Here is a 16,639-nt window from a genome sequence, read left to right on the forward strand (position 1 = left end):
TTTCAAAAACCAAAGTCAGTCGCGGCATCAAAGTGGTCAGATTTTGATCCAGAGATGATGAATTTTAATTCTCAATACGCTAATCGATAGAAATTTTTCTATTTCAACAGATTTTTAAAATATTAAGGCTATAATTTTTCAAAATGTCACGTTTAAAATTGCATGAATGTGCAACTGTTGATATTGTAATTAAAATTATCACCGTTTGCCTGCAGAAAGTGCTTTCCCTAACACGGATTTAATAGATGAATTCCATTCGGTCTCATCAAACAGTTTTCATTCATTCACCACGTGGTGAGTAGTGGTGTTCTCCAGTACATAACGAAACGCTTCCCGCCAAACAGCTAACTATCAAGGCTAGTCCCAACTGCCCAACTATACATCATATCAAAAGGTTCTTTTCAGGGCAATCTTAGTCATACTGAAGAGTATGAACACATTTTTTTATACTGCTGCAGTTAACAAATAACATTTATTATAGAAGACCACGTAGTCCTACGTCACCAATGCGTACAGCCCCTTGTAGTTTTTTCATCATTTTCGCAACATCCGGAGATCTCTTGCCTTCTGGTCAAAAAATTTAAGTTTAAAATTGCCTCAGAATACAATTTGTTTTGTATTTTTCTCGAAATTCCCTTGAAGTTTTCTCATAAATCTTCCTCAGTACTCCATTGAATTTATCTTCTGAATACCTTAGCACTTTGATTCTTTTTGTATTCTCCTCAAAATTCCAAAATGTAAAATTATTTAAATTTTAATCAAGCGCCGATGATGTTGTACTAAGCGTAATTGTCTCTCGCCCCAAAAGGCCTGGGTTCAATCCCAGTCGGTGCCACAGGGATTTTCATAAAATAACATAAAACCTTTGATCACGCGTTGCTTCCCGGTCCATGAGTTGATGGGTCGATAGGTAGGGTCCAGGTCGACGGAAAACAGATCAAGCTATTTAAATTTAAAACCCCTGAAAATTGTCCAGGGCCCGTTATATATATGTTTTTTTTTTTAAATCATGGATCTTTAAATTTCTCATTTATTTTGAGCCGCAGATTGTTGAAAAATAAATGCGATTTTTTTTTGTTTAATCATCGTAGTTTTCAGAGACAGACTCGTTCATTTCCCATCTGTTTTTTGTAATCTTTTAGGATCCCAAAGATGTTTAAGTCACAAATCTCGAAAAAAAAAAATGTAGAATTTAGAAATTTTCATTATTTTTAAATGATCAAAAATGAAAATGTTAAGAGATTGAATCAATGCTTCTCACACAAAGTTATTAAAATTAACTCAGCTATATCTTTGCTGAACAACATATCAGAGTTGGTGGGAAATGCTATCTAACATGAAGCTTTAGTGTGATAATTTATTAGCTAAAGAATGATCATACTTCAAATCTCGGCGTACATCTCACGGGCAACCAAGTGGTATAATAGTTACAAAGACTCCTCCCATTATGAGTAGTTTGCTATCAAGTAGCGATACTGGCTCTTTTCTTTTTGAGTTTAGTTCACTAATAATCGCCAAAAGTGCAGGAACTCAGCGATGAGTAAATTTGTCACATGGTCACCTTCAGCACACCTCGTAAATCAGACCGGAGATACGTCAGACACAGCCACGGCGAGCCAGACGACGGATGGTGGTTATCTCGAAGAATTTGCTTTTGGTTCTGAATATAGTGATGAGTGTGCAAAATATAACGCAATTCCATCCTCCCTATTCGCACGCGCCCGAGGATCGGAGGCGAATGCCACTTCGACTTGTTTCGTCTACTTACTACTCTCTGACGACTGTGCTGGGGAAGCAGCATATGCATGTAGGTAATTGGTGGATTTGTAAGTTAATTCGTCGCTTTTGGACAATGCTGGACATTTACCAGTTTTTCAATAGTTTCTTGTTGAAAATCAACATTCGGAAGCATTGTTATCGATGCGTACTCATATTTCTGATCGATTGGTGATAAAACTATTGAAATTGGACCAGGGGCAGCTGAGTTATTAACGTTCAAAATCTTTCTTAATTTGTTACATGTTCCATTTTCGGTTTTCACAAAGTGTACCTCCATATAGAAATCAAAGACGTAGTCCTACGTCAAAAAAAATAACATGAAAGTTCTTTCAACATCTGCAAAGCTTCCGCAACATTATTACTCTAAAAGTCTTACATTCTGGCAACCTCGCACCAATTGCATATTGCATACATTCAACACCAGCACAAATCCCACGAGCTGCCGTTCGATCGAAACCACTGCACACAACCCCAACTGTCTTCGGTCTGTTGTCATCCGATACATCACAGGCCACCTTGACTCCCGTCCTTATGTCCCCCATTCGGAAAACGTCAAACCAAACCGACAGCCAGGACCTTGCTGGCAGCAGGTGCGCATGCTCCTTGCTGCTTCGTTCTTGTTGTAGGTATTATCCTTTATAGCCACAACACGCGGAATGCCCCCCCTATATGGATGAAGTGTGTTAGTAGTGTGCCACTCGGGGACTCCGACAACTCCGACCGATCGACAGCCAACCAGCCGAACAGCATAGAAGTCCTGTGTAAACCGAGTAGACTATCAGTCGAGGAAAAGATTTGAACCGCATTGGGCTGCTGCTGTTACGCGGATCCACCAAAGTTTTACCTAAAGAGTGTGAGGTGTGTGTTTGAGAGTAGTCTCTTGTAAGCAGCTTCGGATTTTTTTCAGTGTTTGAGCTTTTTCCGTGGTGCGGTGTGGCGTTGTGAAAAGTTGGGCTGTCCCTTTGGTGATTTATTAGGAAACATTACAACATCGGGCTGGTTGTTGGGAGTGTGAGCCGGTCTCCATTGGCACGTCCCAAGGATTTGGTTGAAATTAAAGTTAGCGAGTAAAATTCGTCCATCAGAAGGCTTAGAATTCCATCAACGCGACGTGGGCAAGTAAAAATAAAAGTTGTACAGCAGTTTGGGCCTGCTTTCGGAGTGGTTTTTGAGTTTGAATCCCACAAGGGAATGTAGTGAGAGGAAAGTCCTCAGAAAGTGATGTAACTCTTGACACGCGTGTGTATTTTTCTTTTGCTGCCGCAAGTGGATCGCTCCTTACTTCTTTGCCCACTGGAACTCAAGTGGCAATCAGTGTGAGTTTTATGTAATTGTTACCAGCAGTTCTTTGGTGCAGTGAAACACATTGTAGAGGAAGAAGTATTTTGATGACCTACTGAAAGGACCAACGATTTCTCCTCGCTATCTTAGAGGAACGATTCTAGAAGAAAAGAAACCGTGTCTCAATTCGCATCTGTCGAGTTCAAAGAGCAAAGAAAATCAATTCTTCGAGTGCCTCAGCAGTGCTGAGAAAGAAAAACGTGCCTAACAATCAGTTTTCCAGTTCTATTTTCGTGTCATTCCCGCAAGAGTTTGGTCCAATCAGTGTGCGGTCCCCCCTTGGAAAGTGCTACGTTCAACAAAAAGTGTAAGTTTTTTTTTGCCAGGGAATCAAAGATACCGTCTAAAAATCGTGCGAATTTCAATATAATACCAATATTTGCAAATCATTAACGATTCACAGAGAAAACAAGCGAAAGATGCAAAAGCGATATTGATTCCGCAAGAAGCGAAACAGCCACCCTCCTTTTTTTTCGAACCAAAGTTCGCAACCGAAGGGAGAGAACACATTGCAAAAGGTGCCCACCAAAGTGAAACGATTAGCCAAACCGGAAGTTTATTATTCCCGCTGTTTTTTCTCTGTTTGCCACTGCTGGTGAAAATTAAGGCTCCATTGTTGAAAGGAAACCGACGACGACGACGCCGCCGTTTGCCTGGGTAAACCCGGTAGGAAGAAAATCTAATGGAGGGAAAAAGGTGGTTCCAGAAGTTGACTGAAAGGAAGCGTTTTTTCACGGTTGGAAGATTGCGCTCCCAGAAATTCATATATGAAGTAAACTAGATTCACGTCGCCGGAACTTGCTGCAAACTCAATTATCCGCGCTTATTCTTCATTATCCACCTACAGGCGCCACATTTTGAGTCGAAACGACACAAAAAAGACGCACGGAATAATAAATGTTTAATATATCCTCCCCCGGTTTCCTACGCGAGTTCGGTTAGATTATATTCACCACCTCCTCAGGGCAACTTCTAACCGTCTGTTTACCTTTCCCTAGTAGGTAAACCAACTCATCCCCTGTCTAATTTAGACGCAGGTAGCAACATTATTGTGCGTTTGTGTTAGTTTGGGTTGTTGAATCCCAGGAAGTCGTGCTTTTATTTCCTTACACATTCATTTAAGGGACATTGTACTCGTCCTTGTGGCACGCGTACGGAAATTATGGATTCTGATTGCCACTACTAAGCCAGGTAGATGGTAGCTGGTTTCCTGTTACCGATAATGGCAGCGCTTGTTAGGCCACAGCTAAACTGTCAATTAGTCGTAAATAGCTTGATATGGGTGGGACGGAAAAAGTAACGATAATGAGGGAAATTAGATGGACCTTGAAATAAATGGTGGATGGCAATTTTCATTATTCCACACATGACATATTTTCGTTAGGTGAACAATGATCGTAAACTGAAATAATTGCAGCACACTCTTATGTAAAAAATCTTAAATTGTTAATATTCATCAGATCAACTGCCTTGAGGCAAAGCTACAGCTTATTGAACGAATCGATTGCTGTGTACATCGCGGACGATGTGTGAAATATTGAATATGGCACAATATTTGTTTTTTCATTACAATTACAAGCATTTAACTTTTTCCAAACGGTTGTTGAATTACAATCCATTCCAATGATCTGGAAGCCGTATTTATGTGGAATAAATTATTCATGCCTACACCATTCTGGTTTTTACCAAGCTACTTCGAGTGGTCCGTAAAAAGCTAGATTTAAACATTGTTTTCTCGTAAATGATTTGGTCTAGACACTTGTTTTAAATTAGTATGGCAAACATTTCGCAATGAAGTTCAGGTTGGTCACTACCTGGAAATCGAAAAGAATTGGGAAAACCGGGAAGTTATCGGGAATTTGTTTGGAACCTTACAAAATATCATACCAAAGGGTGGACACAACTGTAACTTTTTAACCGCGGTTCCAAATGACCTTGAAATATTCCAAAAGGATTCTTAAGCGTGTTCTAAGCATGAAAATAATATGCCGGGTAGTATAACTAATCAATACTAACACATACAAACATATTGCAAATGATCCATAAAACATTCAGCAATGAACCTCAAACTAATGGAAGTTATCCATAGAAAATCAAGCTTGCCAACTTAAAAATATAGGCACGATCCATAAATAAGAACAATATTGTTCATGCTTTGGACACTACTTTTTTTTAATCTGATCTATTAACCTAAGAAAATTGCCCCATTACTACGTAGCTACTCTGATTTACTGTTCTGCTCGTGTTTTTTTTTTTTTTTTTTTTTTTGTTAGCATCTAGAATAAGCATCTAAAATAAGCTTCTAAAAAATATTCCCTATGATGCTTCTTAACACTCCGAACACGATGCAACCGGTAAATTGTGTAACGGAAAATTGGTAATGTTTGAAAAATCATTAAGCAGCAATTTTTCGATCGATTTTAAACCTAGTCATACCGAATAAATTTAAAAAATCTTTAGTTTCAAGTAGCGCCAATAGATTTGAAATTCGTCAATAAATAGCTGAGTTATGATTTTTCATAAATTACAAGTTTGCCGTTACACATTTGACCACAGGCATCGTGCTCAGAGTGTTAAAAAGATTTTAGATTAGATTAGATTATTAGGTAGAAGCTTTTTTGGAAGCTAATTCTAGACGCTTACCCGTCGCTTTGCGCTTCTTACTTAAAAAAAACACAGGTATGTCAGTAAATCTAAGTTATTACGTAGTAGTGGAACAACTTTTGAAGGTTTATGGAACAAAATCAAAAGAGTCTATCACTAGTCCAAGACATGAACAGTATAGGTCTAATTTATGGATCATGTCTATATTTTTAAGATCGCCAACTTGATTGTCTATGGATCCCTTTCATAAGTTTAAGGTTCATTGCTGAATGTTTTATGTATCATTTGCAATATGTGTATGGGTAATTCTTACAATTTCAATGCTCATTTATTAGATATTTGGCGGTACATTTTTACACTTGTGTTGCTAAATTTTACTGAAAATATGGATCACATGGGTCATTCCATCTCACCACCTGTGGTCGATGTCACCGATTTGAGCCAAAACTGAACAAAAGCCGTTTTTGATTTTGCACTAAAGTGCCTAGATACTTATGGGCTACAACCCTGGATTTCCAAGATTTTTAAAAATTTCAACTTTCAGAAGAGATTACTCCATAACCAAATAAGCTTTTCGTGATCTTAGAACGTCAACTTGAAGGTTTTTTAGTGTAGATTCTTATATGTGCAAAAAAAATTGTTTTTGTTATAGTAACTAAACTACAGTAAACAGATTGATTACCGGCAAGTATCGAAACCATGGGCGGGATTTTTTGTTTCTTAATATTTTGGGCTCAAATTTTCACCTTACTTTGGAAAACTCTTTTACTTTATGTGTTTCCAAGGGGAAAAGATTTGGACAAATAGTTTTTGAGACATGGCCAGATGAGTGAGAGGTAGTTTTGAGCTTTTCTGGTGAAAAAACAATGCTATTTAACATATTTTAATTTTTTCTTGAATTCCTTCACGCTGATGGCACAATAATATTTTTATGTTATTTTTCACATGTTCTTGGCTGGATTCTCAGTCTATGAAATCATAACTACCTCATTGATTTACTTTTGTCCATAATTGAATTGTGGTCCTAAAAGTGAAAAATACGTTCCTATGGGATACAGCCAAAACGTGAAGTACGATGAAATCAGATAGATTAGCAGGTATATATAATTACAGTTGTGGATGACAGCTGCTACTTGGATAATACCCTTATTTCAGTAATTAATCTCACGAGCAAGAATACTTTTTTTTATTATAGTTATAAAGAAAAATAAACGTTGTACCTTTATTTTTCATTTTTTGAAAACACACTCTTCATTCATGAACGTAACTGTCATGTTCTTCTTCTACGCATTTAAAGCTACGCATAGAAAACAGTTGCAGATTTATAATTAGTATTAGTATATATTTTTAGTCTTGCAAAAACAAAACAAGTAGTAAGTTGTGCTTGTGCTCAGAACACAAAATTTGCCTGAGACATAAGAAAAGGTTTTCAACATTGGGAAACCTTCAGCTATTCGTGATAGCTTATTTGGTTGTGGAGTAATCTCTTCTGAAAGTTGAAATTTTTAAAAATCTCAAATATCCAGGGTTGTAACCTAGGCACTTTAGAGCAAAATCAAAAAAGGCGTTTGTTCAGAATTCCAAAATAACCGTTTTGGCCAAATTTGGCTCAAATTGGTGACATCGACTACAACTTTTTTTAAATTCTGTACCCTGAGCTGGAATGACCCATATTGATATTTTTTATTTATTTATTTATTTATTTTGTTTTTCTTCATCGGACTTAACGTGTCCAAATGAAGCCTGATGGGGAAAAGCCTAGAAAAGGCGTAAAAACCCCATATCTTTTCGAAATACATGAATCACAATAATACAATACAATACAATTACAACGAACATTAATCAAGTCTATAGCATAAAAAAGTTATCCTCCTATGGCATAGAGTTGTCCGTGAATCAGGTAGAAGTCCTCGTCATGCAGTTGAACCGGAAACAAAAAAAAATAAACAGGTAGCGCAATCCTTCACGTGTTCATTAAATGGACAGCTACTAGCCTTCTCAGAAGTCTGCGTTGAATACGGTGACGAAAGGTTTCCGCTGCACAGTTGAAGTCGAAAAACTCGTAAAACTCGTTGAAACGCCCAGACATGAAACGTATTGGGTCATGCAAGCACGAGGTCCAAGATGCAGGAAACTCCTCGACCGAAGAACTCGTTCGGATGCGTAGATTTCGAATCCAGCCAAGATTCCTGGAGAGTCGATATCACCAATAAGTACTTTCGCTGCGAACACGGCCTGACTAATCGTCCGCCTATGTTCTAGTGTTTCAAGACCCAGGAGTTAACAACGATCTTCGTACGGCGGAAGGTTCACAGGGTCATTCCAAGGAAGGTGACGAAAGGCATACCGAACAAATTTCCTTTGTACAGATTCAATCCTCGCTATCCAAACTGCTTGATACGGGCACCATACTACCGAGCTGAATTCCAAGATCGATCGCACTAGAGAGCAGTATAGAGCTTTTAGACAAGCAGGATCGCGAAACTCGTCAGCGATCTTGAAAATGAACCCAAGTTGCCTGTTAGCTTTCGCAACGATGCCCGAGTAATGAAGCTTGAATGTTAAGGCGCAGTCCAGCGTGATTCCTAGGTCACGAACATTGTCCACACGTTGCAGAAGTTGGTGATTTATCGTATAGTTGAATGCCACTGGTTTCAGCTAGCGATGAAATGAGATAATATTACATTTTTGTACATTCAACGTGAGATAGTTTCTTGAGCACCACTCTTCGAAAGTATCGATTAGGTGCTGAAGCCGCAAGCAATCGGCGAAGCTACGAACAATCACATAGATTTTCACATCATCCGCGTAGAACGATCGGCAACCAGTTGGGAGGATCAGTTCGGCCTCATTCACAAAAATCGAGAATAGCAATGGTCCCAAGTTGCTACCTTGAGGAACACCGGAGCTGTTTGTAAAATAGTCCGATTGCTCTGATCCGATTCTAACACAAAGTTCCCGATTGGTCAGATAGGACTTGAACCAACGAGTTAAACCCGAGGACAGGGTTACTTCCGCTCACTTGCTATAAAAAAATGTTTTTCGGAATTATGAAATCATGAAATAGTATAATGCAAATAAGTACTTGTAAGTTACAAGAAGAGGTCGTGAAGTATATGTTTGACACATAAAATCTGTCAATATTGCTTTCAGTGCGTCACAATCAGCGATTTTACGACTCGTGAGCGCACACTCTGAGTGAACGCTCACGAATCATAAAAACGCTGATTGTGACGCCCTCAAAGCGAAATTGACAGGTTTTATGAGCCAAACACATACTTCACGACCTCTTCTTGTAACTTACAAGTACTAATTTGCATTATTCTATTTCATGATTTCATAATTCCGAAAAACATTTTTTTATAGCAAGTGAGTGGAAGTAACCCTGCCCGAGGATACACCGAGTTTTTCAAGTTTAGCTAGCAGTATGGAGTGGTCAACCCGGTCGAATGCAGCTTTGAGATCTGTATATACAACGTCCACCTGCGTTCCAGCTTCCATACTCCGAAGACATAAAGAAATGAACGGAGCTAGATTTGTTGAAACTGATCTCTTGGGATAAAAACCGTGTTGGTCAGGAGAAATGTAATTTCTGCAGCTAGAGAATAATGCGTCGTTGATGATGATTTCAAAAACTTTAGAGCAGGCACTTTGTGATGTGATCCCTCGGTAATTTTCGACGTTTCTCTTGTCTCCTTTCTTGTAGATCGGGAACATGTATGACGATTTCCAACGCGTAGGGAACTCCCCCTGCTGTGATGAAATATTGAACAGCTTCGAAAGCGGCGTTGTAAGCTCTGAACAGCATCGCTTCAAGATGCTTGAGGCGATCCCGTCAGGGCCAGCAGCATTAGAAAATTTCAGCTTCTTGAGGGCGAATTAATACGCAGATGTATATACGCGCACACGTCACAGCATTTTTTCTATAACTATCTTGAAACAATACATACGGAATCCAGTGTTCAAGCGGCCATCATAGGCTAGTCCTACTGCTGTATTGTCAAAGATAGAAGCAAAATTTATTCAAATGGGTCAAGTCTTGAAAACTAAGCTGTCACGCAGCTCCAGCTTGATACCCAATAAAAAAAAAAGATCTAGCTCAAATTTAAAATTTCTAGGAAATATGCATGTTCCAAAACTAAAAGAAAAAACATTTAAAGCCTCTGTTTTTTATTTATTTGCCACTGAAGATTAATCCACTGTGGATCGATCTATAAAATTCATTCTTTTCCTTAAAATATCCTTATTAAGGCAGGTATTTTAAGGAGAAAAAGTCCCGGTTTTCCAGGTTTTTGCAGTTAGTAGACACCCTTACACTAAAAACACTATTTTTAACAGCAGTGATCGCTACCTGCCCTGGAAATTGTTCTATGTTCTATTTATTAACCATTCTTAAACAAATACCATCACAAACATAGCAGGTATTGAATTCCCTCCGGATACCCGGTATATATTTCAAAGCTTATGACATAAAACTATATTGAGTCAATCGAATGCTTCTGGAAGAATTATAACCGGACACTATTTGGTGAAGTAACGACCAAGTGATTCATGCTTCTGAGTATCTTTTTCACTAGAAATATAGATGTCTCGAAAAAGATTTAATTAATTATCTTTTTGAAAACCAAACTGACCAGCTTAAATGATTGATGAAACTTCTGGCTACGGCTTTCTATACTCTACCTCAGTCATTGTATCGAATCACTCAGCTGTTACAAACAACCAACCCATTTCCCAGTGGGCTAGCATAAAAATGTCAATACACACCGTCATGAATACGGAATACCCAACCCATAAGCCACAGAAAGAAAAGCTGAAAATGAGGCCAATGAAAATTTTTCCCATAAAGAAAAAGGTCGCCCGTTGATGAAAGTCGCTTCCATCGTGCCCTTACTCCCGTGTTTTCAGCCACTCTCGTAATTCCCTACCAAACTTGATCATCGGCACCAGCATCGAGAACCAATCTCGACTGCTGCCTCTTTTCATCAAAAGCATCCAGCAAAGCGGTGGCATTGAATGATTCCAAATGAAGCATGAAAAATGAAGAGGAAAAGAGCTGAAAATCAGTATCTGCAGAATTTTACATCGCTTCTTCCATCTTTGGGATCGACATGGCAGAGCTCGGTTCCTACATCAACCTTCCTCCTTCACCGCAGTGTTACCCTGCAGGGAAAATCAGTTGGCGAAGCCTTCGGTACAGTGCTCTTGCCTTAATGCGGCAGTTCATGGAAATGATGCTGAGTTGCTGCTGCTACTGCTACTGATGTTGATGAGCGAGTGGCACAAATGTGTAGAAGGATTCACACATGTGAGTGCAGACTAAAAATAGACTGCGAAAGGTTGTCTGCCGAACGTGAACATGTCTTTGGCATTCACGAACGATGCTGCTGCAGCAGCAGGCACGAAATCGTACGAATCCTTCATCAAGCAATTTTGCTGCCGGTGGGCAGTAAAAAATAGAAGATTGAAAGCCCACAGACGGCAGCAACCGGAAAGAGAGCCGCATCTGCTGGTGATGGTTGGTTTGGCATTCGTTGCCGATCCTTGTGGGGGCGAAATAAGTGCGAGCGTGTTGAGATCGTTTGGTGCGAAGGTACCTGGAATTTTCGGTATTACTCTGGTTAACGGAATGACAGCCAATGAGGCCGGATGGTTACAGCGACTGTCATGAATTAAGCTAAAGTTGTAATAACAGTAGAATTGATAAATTGAGACAGTATTGTTGGATTGGTGAGGTTTTAAAGCAGGTCTACAGAACCCTCATGAAACCCAAATTGTTACTAGGGACGGCAATTGAAGGATATGCATTCTCGTTGACCGGTGTAGCATGTCAAGAAAACGTTTTTCGCTAGCTGGCTAGATTCTGCTTGGGAACGACCGTGTTCCTAATGTCCATTCCCTTCCCAATCAACAACCTCCCGTACCGCCAGGGCCATATCCTTTGTACACAATATCAGCCAGCGGGAATGGTAATGTGGTTGAATAGAACTCGGAAACAGAGCGCGCGACTCATATTGACACAAACATGTGACTGCGAGTGTGCTGTAAATGGGAAAATGAGGACTGCTTTCTTCTGTGTATAGCTTACTAGGCATTGAATCGGAAAAGGCATTGTGCCTGGGAAAGGCTGGAAGCAAAATTTATGCTTTCTTTTCGACGATGTCCTCCACCGATCGTAGTGCTCTTTATATTTGCTATGTTTGTTGATGACGGGAAAGCTGGTCGATGCGACGACGACGACGACGACGGTTAATGGGGCAAATGTCCTGCGCATGTCTTCCCTTTCACTTCGCAAGCAGGCTGTCGTTGAAAGATAGAAAATCGCTGGAGGAGGTACAGTTTTGTTTTTGGGGAAAATGTGTCACTGGTCAAGCGGGATGGGGAATTGCAATGTTTACAGAGCTGCGAACGAAATATTTTGAATAATGAAATAATGTAGGTTGCCTCATGGAAGAAAAAACTTCAAGTCATTTGATGTACAGAAATGACCCGATTTTGTCAGCCCTCTTTTCGAACATCTTTTCTAATATTCTACGGAACCCATGCATCTTTTCAGTGGCTTTATTGCACCAAAGTATACCTTAAACATTCACCTTGAAGAGAGATGAGAAAGTTTTAGAATAATGGTTATGCCCCGTAACGTGGGTAGATCACCTTTTCGTGGTACGTTACGGGATGTAAGATCTACCACCGATTCCTAGTCCTGACCAAGGTTGCAAAGACTCATTTCAGCTAAAACAATGTTTTTCTAAATTATGAAATAATTAGATGCCATGATCAAATTTTGAATTGGTAGGATACAAGAAGAGGTTGCAAAGAATGTGTTTGACATATTAAACCTGTTTATTTCACTTCATGAGAGTCACAATCAGCGATTTTTCACAAACTCACTCACTCACTCACTCACTCACTCACTCAGCGATCAGCAAATCGCTGATTGTGACTCATAGAAAGCAAAATTTACAGGTTTTATGTTTCCAACGCATACTTTGTAACCTCTTCTTGTAAGTTACAAGTAAAACATGCCATCATACCATCTTTTGGTTTTATTATTCCGAAAAACATTATTTTAGCTGAAATGAGTCTTTGCAACCTTGGTCCTGACTACTTCAAACTAGGGGAACAGGATTTTTCAGTAATCAAAGGAACACATCTTAGTCTTTGTTACTTTTTATGCCTTGTTAATAGTGATAAGTCCTCGGGTTGTTTGGACCGAGGATGATCTTGGAACAAGGAAATAATGAGTTAGTTACTCTTCATATACGTGATTCCTAATCTTCTATTCGTTGTTCCCTAGTTTGAAGTGGTTAAGGGGAGGGTTCTGATACATGGTCATTATCGGTGTCATTGCTTATTTTTGTTTCTAAGGAATCCAATTTTGACTGACAGAAGGGTGCGCCTGTTCCAACGCTCCGGATCCTTGCGATGAAAGCAAGAATGACAACTGTATCAAATCCGAAATTCCAAATTCAAAGAAAATGATAAATAGATTTTCAGGACCATTTAATAAGTATTCCAAGAGAATTCTATGTTAGATTTATAGTTAAATTTCGGATGAATTGTGATCAAAATTCATAGACAGATAAATACTTTGGTAATTCTTGAGAATTTTCAAATGGGGATTATGGCCCATAAAGAAATTAAATAACGATTATTGCGTGTATTTCTGGTTTGCAATAGTACATTAAAAATGGTTTCGACTTATATGGTGGATTGTCAAGTTTCAATCTTTATATTTGTGAGTCTCTATATTTATTAGGAATCTTAAAGGACTGATGCACATTTCCAACATTTTGAACTATTATCAATCAAAGGAGTAACAAGTGTGATACTATCACTGCTGGACTAGATATTTGGTTCTCTCATGCAGTGGTTTATCAGAGAGAGGAAGCTTAGTAATCCCCATTGCCTGCCCATGACGCCATTCTATCGCGGCATGAGCCAGCTACGCCGGCCATAAACCTACCGTCTCCAACACTCCACTATAAAACAAGCCAAGGGGAGGGAATATAATGTTACCATCATTTTCGACTCAAAATAAGGTGCTTATGTGAATACTCCTCCCAATGGATATTCGACTTCGCTAAAAAGGTTTGTCCAGACTCTGTACCAGCACAACCAACTTTACGGGATACAGCCCGAAGTTACGGTTCTCTGGATGAACCATTCACAATGCTGGAATTTTCAATGGCACTTATTTCATCGTATAACTCCGCTCCGGGAAGCGATATGATTAAATTCAACCTTCTAAAAAACCTCCCCGATATCGCTAAAAGACGGTTTCTTAACCTATATAATTCATTTATGGAATTCAATTTAGTTCCACCAGCATGGAGACAGGTTAAAGTAATAGCTATTCAAAAGCCTGGGAAACCAGCGTCTGATCACAATTTTTACCGTCCGATCTCTATGTTATCTTGCCTGAGGAAATTGCTAGAAAAATTAGATCCTATCAATACTTGACCATTGGGTTGAATCAAACAACCTACTTTCAAATACGCAGTTTGGTTTCCGAAAGAGTAAAGGAACAAACGATTGTCTAGCGATGCTTTCATCTGATATTCAACTGGCCTTTGCACACAAGGAGCAATTGGCTTCAATCTTTTTGGATATTAAGAGTGCATTTGATTCTGTTTCCATAGACTGTCAGATAATTTGCACAGTAGTGGATTACCCGGTATTTTAAACAATTTCTTGTATAATTGGCTGTAAGAAAAAAAAAACAAAAGACCTTCAATCTAGGTCAACTGACAACTTCTAGAATAAGTTACATGGGCTTACCCTAAGGTCCATGTTTAAGTCCCATACTTTATAATTTCTATGTCAAAGATATTTATAACTGCTTAGATAATCGATGCACGCTTAGACAGCTTGCAGACGATGCCGTGGTTTTCCTGAGAGGTTCAGGTGCGGAAATCTTGCAAAGACCATTGCAAAATTCCCTAAATATTCTGTCTTTCTGGTCAAGAAATTTAGGGATCGAGTTTTCACCGCCAAAAACTGAAATGGTAGTGTTTACAAGGAAGCGGTTTCCAGCCCAATTGCGTCTAATTTTTTTGGGCAGAGACATTACCCAATCTTTAACCTTCAAATACCTTGGCGTCTGGTTTGATTCAAAATGCTCTTGGGGTACCCACACTAAGTATTTGAAACAAAAGTGTCAACAAATATTGCCTTTGGCTGTATGCATTCAACACACAATATGAGCCTAGAGGTCCTAGCAGGCGTAGAACCCCTGCAGAACCGTTTCTGGTAGCTCTCATTAAGAGTATTGATTGAATGTAGTGTCAGTAACAACCTTGTGATTGAAAGCTTCGAAGGAATGCTCGAATTGAGCATCCAGTCTAGATTCGTGCGAATCTATCTTAATTATATCCCAAGTAACAATTTTGGTTTTATGAGGGTTCAGGAGACCATGATTTAGACTTGTGGCATGCTTTAAAACCTCGATAAAACTTGCAATGTTACTTGGGATGTCATCGGATATTAGCCTTCCGTGCTATAACCCCCCTCGTGTATGCTTTACTTTCTACAGTTCCCTCATTGACTATGCTCTCTCCATGAAACAGGCTATTCAAGGAGTTCCAGATCATCTTCGACCTATCTCTATTTCCTGTATTTTTGCTGAAAAGTAATAACAAGTAAATTGCAATAGAAGATTTTTCACTGATGGATCACGCATTGATGGATCCACTGGCTTCGGCGTCTACAATGAATACTCAACCGCCTTTCGGGAACTCCAGGAACCTCGTTCCGTTTATGTTGCTGAGATAGCAGCAATCAACTTCGCATTGGGATGATTTCCGACATGACCATAGACCATTACTTTATCTTCTCGGATAGTCTCAGTTCGATTGACTCTATTCGGTCGATGAAATAAGGTAGCCACGACATCATTATTCTCACGGAGACATGGTTGAGCTCTCTCGTCAGGTGTTCGGCGACGATTATGAAGTTTTCCATTGCGATAGGAATGCTGCTAATAGTCGGAAAGTTAAAGGTGGAGGTATTTTAGTGGCTATAAATTCTAGGTTTAAAGCGAGGTTACTAGAAAATAATGCGTGGACATGCTTAGAGCAGGTTACGTCGATTAAACTGGGCGATCGTACCTTGTTTCTCTGTGCGGTTTACTTTCCTCTCGACCGTATAAGGGAGCGTGACCTCATCGAAACCCATTGCCAATCGGTTTTCTCTGTTCTGGATACCGCCAAAGCAACCGATGAAGCTATTGTGTTTGGTGACTTAATCTCCCGGGTATTTCATGAAAAAAAAATTCTCAACGGCTTCCTCTATCCTGACATGGATCACTCTGTCATCCAGTCCTACGCTTCGCTCCTTGTGGACAATTACAGCTCAAATCAACCATGTTATTAACCAGAACAACCGCAGTTTGGATCTTTGTTTTGTAAGCCCCCAGGACATGGCTCCTTTCTTATGCGAGGCGCCTTCTCCTCTGGTGAGACTGGATCGTCACCACCCGCCACTACTGGTGACGTTAAGTACTAAGCTGATGCATGATTTTAATATTTCACCTGCCACCGTTTCCTACGATTTTCGCAACGATCGCCGAGTTACTCTCCAATTTAGATTGGGACGACTTATTGGACACCGTTGACATTGAGTCCGCCGCTCAAACTATTTCCAATGACTTGGCATATATCATTGACAGACCATGGCATACGAGCGAATTTCTTCGACTGAAATCCAGAAAGAGAGCCGCTCTTAGGAAGTTCACCAAGCACCGCACACTATCCCTTCAACGTCACTATGTCAGGATCAAGCACGCATACAAACGAGTTGCGAAACGGTGCTTTCTTCAGTATCGACGTGGATTGCAGAGAAAGCTTAAGTCACGTCCCAAGCAGTTTTGGAAGTTTGTCAACGAACAACGTCATGAAGCTGGTCTGCCGTCGTC

General features: G+C 39.6%; 1 protein-coding gene across 10 annotated transcripts in view; it reads left to right on the forward strand.

The window, feature by feature from the left end:
* Positions 1–16,639, forward strand: part of LOC135701551 (stress-activated protein kinase JNK) — a 303,139-nt gene that overhangs the window by 47,636 nt on the left and 238,864 nt on the right. For 2 of the 10 annotated variants that reach the window (XM_065222390.1, XM_065222395.1), the window contains exon 1: positions 2,553–3,427. The exons of 7 other annotated variants lie outside the window; for them this stretch is intronic. The gene's annotated coding sequence lies outside the window, so the exon portion shown is untranslated. Of the gene's footprint in view, positions 1–2,552; positions 3,428–16,639 lie in introns of those variants that run through there. One more of the 10 variants, XM_065222391.1, reaches the window with a different exon arrangement.

Source organism: Ochlerotatus camptorhynchus, unplaced genomic scaffold (assembly GCF_037179485.1).
Source record: "Ochlerotatus camptorhynchus isolate MF236.1 unplaced genomic scaffold, CSIRO-AGI_Acam_v1.1 ptg000167l, whole genome shotgun sequence".
Taxonomy (NCBI): Eukaryota; Metazoa; Arthropoda; class Insecta; order Diptera; family Culicidae; genus Ochlerotatus; species Ochlerotatus camptorhynchus.